Genomic DNA, 9,031 nt, shown 5'->3' on the forward strand with positions numbered 1-9,031 from the left:
GGCGTGAAATGTATATTAAAACAATAAAAAGAGCCATTATTGTTTTTTTTTATTCCCGCCCAACGCTGCCGTCTCATCGGCCACTTTAAAAAGTAATCGAGTGGTCAAATAAAGCTCCAAACAGCCGACGCGTCACCGATGCCTTTTCCATTTGCCGCTGAGGTTCAGGCGTGCGACAATAACGGCTCAGCCGGTTGTCCTTTTATAAAAAAAAGAAAAAAAAGATAAGAAACCAGACGGCGCGCGTTCACTCTGCATGGCGCCAAAAGCAGCTCCACCAAAAGGAAACACCAGCAAACACGGGAGAGCGGATTTCACCGATTCAAAGCGCTTCTCTTTGGGAAATAAATTCAATACGAATCAATACGAATAGAATCACTTTCTGTCTAAAGTAAATACTGATTTCCTTTCCATCCATCCTTCCTCTTCTAGGTGGCGTGTGTGTGTGTGGAGGGGGGGGGGGGGGGGGGGGGTTGCAGCATGTATTTGACAAAAGGCGACCAGGTCCGTCCCGCACGGGTCACCGGCCACGGACAGAAAGACAAAGGCCTTCCCAACAGGAGAGGTTCCACTTCACTCAACCTCCATGTGTCACACCTGTGGGGGGAGAAGGGAGACCGTTAGACGTCGCATTTTCATCCATTGTTGACATAAAATACATCAATGGCAGCTTTAATCTCTACAGTTCCTTAAGAACAAAAAACCCCCAAAAGTGCCGTTTTCCTCTCACGTCAACCGTTTGGGATCAACGCGAGGTGATTTAAACTAGCGTACTTAGCTCGTCCGGACTTCCCGTCATCAAACATCGCTCTAGGAATGGCGCGACGGCAGCAGCCAAAATAAATCCAGGCCGACAGAGCCTGGGGGGGGGGGGGGTGATCTCGTTGCGATGTGTCACGAAATGTTAGAAGTGAGCTGCTGCTTACTTTGTGGCAGGTGATGGATACGTATTCCACCGGATCCCTTTTTCCTTTTTTTCTGACGCCACATGAAAAGCGTTGCCGCCAGCGGCCTTTGCCTGTGAGCGGCGGAGGAGGAGGACCTTTGTTCAGAGGTGCTGTTGCTCGGAGACGCGTGGAGCCCAACGTGCAATAGATGCAGAGTAATGATACAGCCATTTACACGTCGATAGATAGCAGCTACACGGGTCGGGCTCCTCCGTGTACCATCCGTGTTTTATCCGCGAGGGAGGGATGTAAGCGGAATCTTTCCCCCGTGGACGAGCTTACGGCGCCATGAATATTTAAGACGCTGGTCGGAAAACGTCGGAGGAGCATTTTACCGAGGTTGTCCAAACCTCATCGCGCCTCTCAGCCCCAAAATTATAATCTCCGGCCGAAGCAAACACCTGGGATGGGATCGGCTTTGGGCGCGCGGGCGAATGAAAGAAGGGAGTCGTGCGTCGGTCAGCGTTAACTGCCCGTGTTCTCGTGTCCCGTGTGCGTCGCCTTCGTTAATGGTTTTTCGATTTGATGAGCTGTTAAAACCCGTAGAGCGTTTTCTGAGATGCTAACGCTAATTGCCTCGGCTCGTTTGGACGCATGCAGCACACAACATGGATGTTCAGAGCGCATTAACTCAAACTGTGGGCAGATGAGTTGAAGATTTCACTCATCTGTCTTTTCCTTATTAGTTTGTACTTATTTCTTCCTCATCATTTTCCCAGCAGTCATTTAATCGCCGGGCAGCCACCCAACACTTTTAAACTTACACGTCGCTAATAGATGTAAAGTGAGGGCAGCGTTATAAGCGCACTAGTTGCTACGGAATGGCCTTCGGCGATCTGAGTGGGAATCGCTTGACTCTTGAACCTGTACGGCGACATGTGATGCACAAACAGGAAGCAGCGGCAGCGGCAGCGGCAGCAGCGGCAGCAGCGGCAGCGGCGGCCTTGTGGTGGATTCCTTCACACGTACGTCAGCTCGTCTGTGGGCGCGTATGCGTGCGTGGGCATCCGGAGGCGTGCGTGACCACATCATGGCAAGTCTCAGCAGAGCCCAGCCAAGCAGAACTATGTGATATGTGGGGGGGGGGGGGGGTCTGATTACGCTGTGATGCGAGTCCAATGTGCTGCCCTCAGCACTGCTGACCGAACACTCCTGGCGGGACACCCGGGTGACAAAGAGCAACGGTGGAACAGCAAGGAGGGCTGCTTGATGAATAGATAATGCCCCCCCCCCCTCTTGAAGTGTCTTCTGAGAGCAGTGACTTACACTCCCCGGTCTGCATGATCGTCTTCTTCATCTTCTCCCGACCGGGGATGGCGGCGGCCTGCTGGCGTCCCTTTGGAAGAGCACAAAGCAGGTTTGCATCATCGTGCAGATGATCTTCATCGTCTTCACTGATCCCCTCTCCCATAACCTTTGGGCATGAGCCCCTCCCCCCCCGCCCCCCCGCTGACTTTCATTTCATGATGACACCAGGATTCCAGCGAGGACGGTTTACACAGAACTCCCATGATGAGTAGATTCACGGTTTGCAGCTCTGCTGTAGAAACACCAAAGGGAACATGGTCATAAATAGGGAGGTCGATATCAAACACACAATATCAAAATGATATCTACAGAAAACGTGTTAATGATAATGTCATCAGGCCGATCGTCAATAACGCTGATTACAGTAATCTCCTTTTCTGGAATGTTACTACGACTCATATTAGTGGAACTGAGTGGAGAGTCAACGCCCCGCAGATGTGCACATCTGTGAAAACGAGTCGCACGGTTTAATTTCAAGTTTCCGTGAAGGTTTAGACTTTAAAGTATGTCCAAAAATCAACGCGCATTTGCTCGTATTGTCGCTTCAATATTCTTTTATTCATTGTTTGGCAAAAACAACCTAAATCACACTCATAATAAACGGAGAGTTCAATGCGTAATGCGGTCAAAAATAGAAAAACACACCTGGCCTTACTCAGGTGACATTTAAATAGCCGACGCCCCCTGACGTCATCGTTACATCATCACAAATGAATCAACAGAAAAGGCAGTTTCATTATGCACAACACAAATGCAGTGGAATGGCTTCTGCACGACATCATGCACCGCCGTCACTCAGCGACATCGACACATGCAACGACAATTAACTCCTGAGCCTTTTTTAAAAACATACCTTTCCGTTTGCTCTGCAGGTTTTCGGCCCACGCTCCGAGACGTCTGTTGATCATCAATCCGCCGCGTCCCTCCGCCCGTTAACGGCCTCTGTGTGCAGCGAAGCTCAGCCGACATTATATGCGCCATCTATTTGCCAGATGTTATTGCTTACACGGTGCCGATTTCATAAGGTGCTGTGACAATTTCATTAAACTTAGGAAGGCGGGTGTGGGAGGGGGGGGGGGGGGGGAGAGAACGGCGAGGCGAACGGTGAGTTCTGGATGTGCGGCACTGCTGCATTGGCGGGATGTGGGGGGGGGGAATACAGCACTGAGGAATCGGCGAGCACAATGGACGTTCTGCTGTGTTTTAATGAGATATTCCCGGCTCGCGCCACCTGCTTCCTGGGCAGCGGGAACATTAAATCGCACTTGGATGGCACGCTGGATTGTCACCAACCAGGACTTTGATCTGTTAGCAATGCGGCTCATTGGACTTTCTCCTCCACCGTGGATTCACGTGTTCCCGCCAGCGCCGCGGTTGGTCGGCGGCGTTTTCATTGAAAGCAGGAGGCGGAGTGCGACGGCACTCGCCGATCACATTAGTCACATATCGATCGGGGGCCCCTCCGCCTGCTCGGTAAAGGTGAACGCGTAATCCGGTTAACGCGGCTCTCCTCGGAGCCACTCGCCTGGGTGCACGAGCATCAGCGATTAAAGGCTTCTATCCGCTTCCGGCGGGGATTCGCCGGCCGTTCCTTCTGGGCCGCAGTTCGCCGAAGGGCCGATAACAGATAAGTTGTCCCGCGTGTCTTCACACCAGAGACGCAAGAGACGCCCACATGCACCCGCACAACAGCGCTGATGGAATCTGTTTGTGGCCCACTGCAGACGACCACGCGGCCTTTCCAGCAGCCGGGGCCACGTTAGCACCCACCGCTCTGCGACGGGGCTCCTCGCCAGACGGGGTTAAAGAGGAGAGTTCGCTGGAGCAGAACAGATTCTGGGGACGGAGAGAAAGGTGCCGATCAAACGGCCTCGCCGTGAACAACCCGGCTCCTCCAGAGTCTCGGAGTCTCTTACTGAACGACGCGTCCGTTCCTCTGCCCAGGGTCACATCGCAGCGGCTCAGAACCGACCTCGAGGCGGAAACGCACCCGGGAGGTGACGCCCCCCCGCAGGCGTAATTCAACTTCACGGTCGCTCTTAGCACAATGTCGTCTCGCCCTTGTGAGGTACGTCAGTGATATTGATGTGGTGTGTTCACCGAAACATCTACATGGACCATTTAAGTTGCACTCGCGCGATGAAAAACGCGTCGCCACACGCCGCATTTCCAAAGGGGGGGGGGGGGGCGCGGGGGACTCCTGGACCCCGGGGTTTGTTTGGGTTTTTACTCGCTGGGGAATTTCACCAGTTTGTGTGTCACTTCAAATCCGTCCGTTTCTCCGCTGATTTCATCCGCCGCGTCAGCGCGTGAATCCGTCCAAATCATGCAAATAGGTCCAAAGCTCTTCTGCATTGGCTTCACTTCTCAGAACCGGCGGCGGCCTTCTGCTTGATGCTCAATACCTTTCACATGAAGTGTTCGCATGATGAATTGCCCTCCGTGCTGCAGCCTTTTTATAGATTTTTATACTGAGCGACAGCTCTTCCTTTTCACACAACCTTCAAATCGTGAAAAGAATACTGACGGTAAAGAGATCCGCGGCGTCCTCCAAGGTATCAAACAAAGAAAAACACATGGCGACGTTATTTAGCGCCCGGCGGGCTCCTCTGAGCGATGAGTCCCGTATTCACGTCACGTGCTTTTCCAGCAGTGATTCATTGCCGTATTTATGAGGTCGAGCTCTTACGAGACGAGGTGTCATGCGGTTGTACACGACGGCGTCCTCCGGCCCGCCTCGCTGGGCGCCGGTCGCGCCCGTCCTCACCTCCATCATCGCTCATCGGCGCCGGCCTCACGCCCTGCCTCCGTCTGTCTCCACCCAAGAGCTCGCACACACCCCCCCCCCATGATGAATACACCATCCCGATGCAATGGCTTCACCATTGTGTGTGTGTGTGTGTGTGTGTGTGTGTGTGTGCGATGCTTTTGTTTGACACGTCGTCCTCAGACCAGATCTTATGAATTTGTATGAATAGAATGTTTTTGGAAACATTTTTAACAAATCTCGACCAAGATACCGAAGTGTTTGCTGCGGAATGCGCGTTAAAAGTCACATTTAAAAAGGAAACTTGTGCTTCACTCGCTCTGTCGTGGGAATGACGTTCTGTAAGCGACACGTGGGGCCTTTGTCACATTTTCTTTCACTCTTTATTGTTGAATAAAGCGGTTGAACTTTTCACGAAAGAAAATTCGTTCTTATTGAAAGACTGACGAGCAAAGACCCGCCATGCAGCCGAGGACTCTCCATCTTCCCTCCACGCTGAAAAGGACGCCGGGCTTCACTCTGTCCTCCCATCACGGCAGCTCGACCCGGAAGCTTCGCTTCTAAGCTCAGCCGAAGTCACAAGCTTCCCGTTAGAAAACCACACCTGGAAATCCAGAAATCCCACAGAAATCCCGCTCATGCGCAGCGTGAGGGGAGGGGGGGGGGGGGGGGGGGCTTCATCCCACCGGCAGGTTTAAGTTTTAAGCGGGCGATACTTTTAATGCCGTGACAGCAGCGAAGTCCTGGAGATCTGCTGATTCCTCTTGACGTGCCCCTCACAGGAAATCACCCAAGCCCCCGCCGCTCGTTATCCACGTGGCTGCATGTGAAATCCTCCACGTCGACATGAGTTTGCGGCTGGTCTCACACACACACACACAAACAGGCCTCACTCCTCCGCCTCTGCTCTTTTCCATCTTACATACTTCCAGCATGACCGAGCTCGCCGCGTTTCCCCCCCCCAACGGAGCCCTTCTCCGAGCAAACGCTGCGTTCCGGGCCAATTAAAAGTCCTGCGGCGTGGGCGACGGGGACGGATAGATGGGGCATAACGGCCCATTTGGGTAACGACCATCCTTCACCTCTCCCATCCTACAGCTTTGTCTCCTCCCCTCCTCTGTGTTTCTCACCCCTTCCCTCCCTCCGTGTTGATTGCCTGTCGCTCCCCCAGTGCCCCTGGGAGCAGCTAATTGCACCTCTTGCACTGCCCCCCCTCTCACCCTCCCCCCGCTCGTGTCATGGGATGCCGATCGTGGCGGGCACTCACTTCAAGCGATCAATGTGGCGAGTTGCTAAACAGACTGCCGGGAGGGCGGCGGTGGTCGATGCGAGGGGAGGGGGGGCCTCGTTGTTTGTGCATTTCAAAGGGGGTTTCCTCCCCCGCATCACACGTGCACGTCAGGCAAGATGAGCACACGAGTTGATCGCACGCGTCAAAGCCGCGTGGAACCCCAGCGGCGTGGAAGGAGTTGCACACAGCGTTCCCACTCATTTTCTCCCTCCTCTAAACGCAAAAGTTTAAACCCTCCTACGACAACGAGAGGGGGGGCGACGGCGGCTCCTCTTGTGCGTCGCTGTCAGGTTGTCGACGCGCGCGCCTGGTTGACAGCGTTCACGCTTCGGAATGCGCAGTGAGTCAGCGTAAAGGAACGGCGACACGGTGTGACACGTCGTCCCTCGCAGCCTGTCAGTCACCCTCGCCCCCGCGGGATGTTTGCCGTGACACGAATGGCAGCGAGTAGACTAAGTCACAGGGAAGATGGCATTTTGCAAAGGTTTCGGGTTGCGTCCTCGGTGTGCGGCGAGCAGTCGTTCCACAGCATGAGCCCTCTCGTGTGTGTGTGTGTGTGTGTGTGTGTGTGTTGGAGATGGTGGGATTCTCTCTGGCGGGACCGAGGCCACGTTTGGAACAAAAGGAAGCGGATTGTGGATAATGAGGCCTCGTTGCCATTCATTCACTCTGGAACCCGCGGTTGCGTTCGACTGCGTGCAAACAAACAGCGGCGGGCGATTACGTTCAACGGTAACAAAAGCCCTGTTGCCGTCTGCGTCCTCCCTGCTCCTTTATTTTGGTAAAATGTCTGCTCCCAGACTCCCGGCGGCGCATCGGCGCCAGAGAACAGATCCTTTAAACACTCTGCACGTCGGCAAAGAGCCGTCACAAGTGATCTGCTAATGTGATTACAGAGTAATACCCCTGAGTGCTGCACGTGAACGGCAGGAAAAAACGAAAGAGGCGGTTTTTCTTCTTTTGTTCAAAGTGGGATGATGTTCGGCAAAGAGCTTTGACACGGCGAAAAAATAAAAAACGCAACGCAAAAGAGACAGACAAGCGAGGGGGAGAAGAAATGGAATTCAGTGCGGAGTGATCATTGCTCGCTTTAGGACCAAGACAAAGTCATCATAGGAGAGTCTCCCCCCCTCTCTCTCTCTCCCCCCCTCTCTCTCTCCCTCTCTGCAAAGCCTCGCGTCACCAATCCCTGATTGCGCTTTAAGTTTCAGTCATCATTTCCAAATCTAATCAAGGAGAAAATTAATATTTCAAAATCATATTTCAGAGCATAATTCCCGCTCTATTCATGTCTGCTAATGAGAGAGGCGTAGGTACAGCGCGGGCCGACGCGGCCTTTAATCATTCGCCATCCGGGCTCCTCTTCCACGTCACACATTCACCGGCCTCTTTCCCCCTGAGCGCAGCGCGGTACCCAGTTCCATCGGGTTCGCACCAGACGAGACCGTGATGTGTACTTCTTCCTTTTTAGAGTGAATTCAAAAGGACACGAGATACCGTCTGGTTCAACGGGACGGGAAGGTCAGCGCTCTACGGTCCAAAATACGTAAAGAAAAGCAGCCTTTTGTTGAGTTTTTTTCTATTGTGTCAAGTGGAATGAGTTGAGTCAACTGTGTAAAAGGAAGGTAGATAAGTAAGTAGATATAATCAAGCTGTGTTTACTGGATCGTTGTGAACTGAATGAAGATGTTCATCGTTCTGATCCTCCTTTAGTGATGCGAACACGGAGGCTAGAAGCCGCCGGCTCAAAGACACGGTGACTCTAACGTGTATAAACAAGAGGGCGGTAGCGAGTATTCTCTGTATGCATGTACTCGGCCTCCAGGTTGACGTGAGGCCGTTACTGTTCTGTCCTCCCGTCCGATCAGCACTGCGACTGTGGCTCCAGTACGAGTAGATAATAAAGAGGGACTACGGAGCCAACTGAAGTCCGCTAGCATTAGCCGCTAGTCGCGCATTCACAAAGCGCCCTGCTTCAAATGAGCAACGTGAAATCCTTATTTGTGGCAGATTACAGCCGGGGTTAAACTCACACTTCTAGTCTGCAGATTGTTTCCCAGAAGCGAATTCCAAAATAAAACACAGGCAACATGAACAGGGCTGTGAATACGTGTTGTGCCGGCTGTCAGCTGTAATGACTGAAATAAACATGCGGCTCAGCTTCATCCATCTCTCTGACTCTAATGTATTCCGCATCATATTTCCTCTTCGCGTGCTGTGGAGCTTTCACGGGCGCAGGGTTTCTCTTCCACTCCACTTTCTCCTTCACCAAACCGATCCATTTTGTGTGTCACCGCGGCGGAGGGAACATTAGCGAGCTAACGCCGGCGAGACGCGCTTCTTTCAACCGGTGTCAAGTGTTCAAACTTCAAATCGTCATTGCAATGTTGCTTTGTGTGAAATGCCATCCTTTTTTTTTATTTTCCTTTGTAATAAATACAAATCTTCAGCACATACGCACAAAAACATGCAGACTCCCCACTGACCAGTCGTGTTGATAAGAGACACGCGTGAATGTGTGCGTGCGCGAGGTACTTGACTGAAAGCATCACTCCTCAGTACCAATTTAAATTTAAAATCTCTCAGGACCCGTCATCAGCGGTTCTACTGAGTTGATGAGAGTCACACATACACAACTTTGTCGGCACGTCACCGCAGTTGGCAGGTGATTCAGGCCAGATGTAATTCCTCCGTCCTCTCCTGTTAATTAGATAATGC

General features: G+C 52.5%; 1 long non-coding RNA gene across 1 annotated transcript; it reads right to left on the reverse strand.

The window, feature by feature from the left end:
• Window positions 1–466: 466 nt before the first annotated feature.
• On the reverse strand, window positions 467–6,099 carry LOC144389398 (uncharacterized). The gene is made up of 3 exons (XR_013453411.1): window positions 3,109–6,099; window positions 2,214–2,487; window positions 467–597 (listed from the first exon to the last, which is right to left on the reverse strand). It is a non-coding gene; the product is annotated as an uncharacterized LOC144389398 (long non-coding RNA).
• Window positions 6,100–9,031: the final 2,932 nt, after the last annotated feature.

Source organism: Gasterosteus aculeatus, chromosome 18 (genome assembly GCF_964276395.1).
Source record: "Gasterosteus aculeatus chromosome 18, fGasAcu3.hap1.1, whole genome shotgun sequence".
In the NCBI taxonomy this organism is placed as follows: Eukaryota; Metazoa; Chordata; class Actinopteri; order Perciformes; family Gasterosteidae; genus Gasterosteus; species Gasterosteus aculeatus.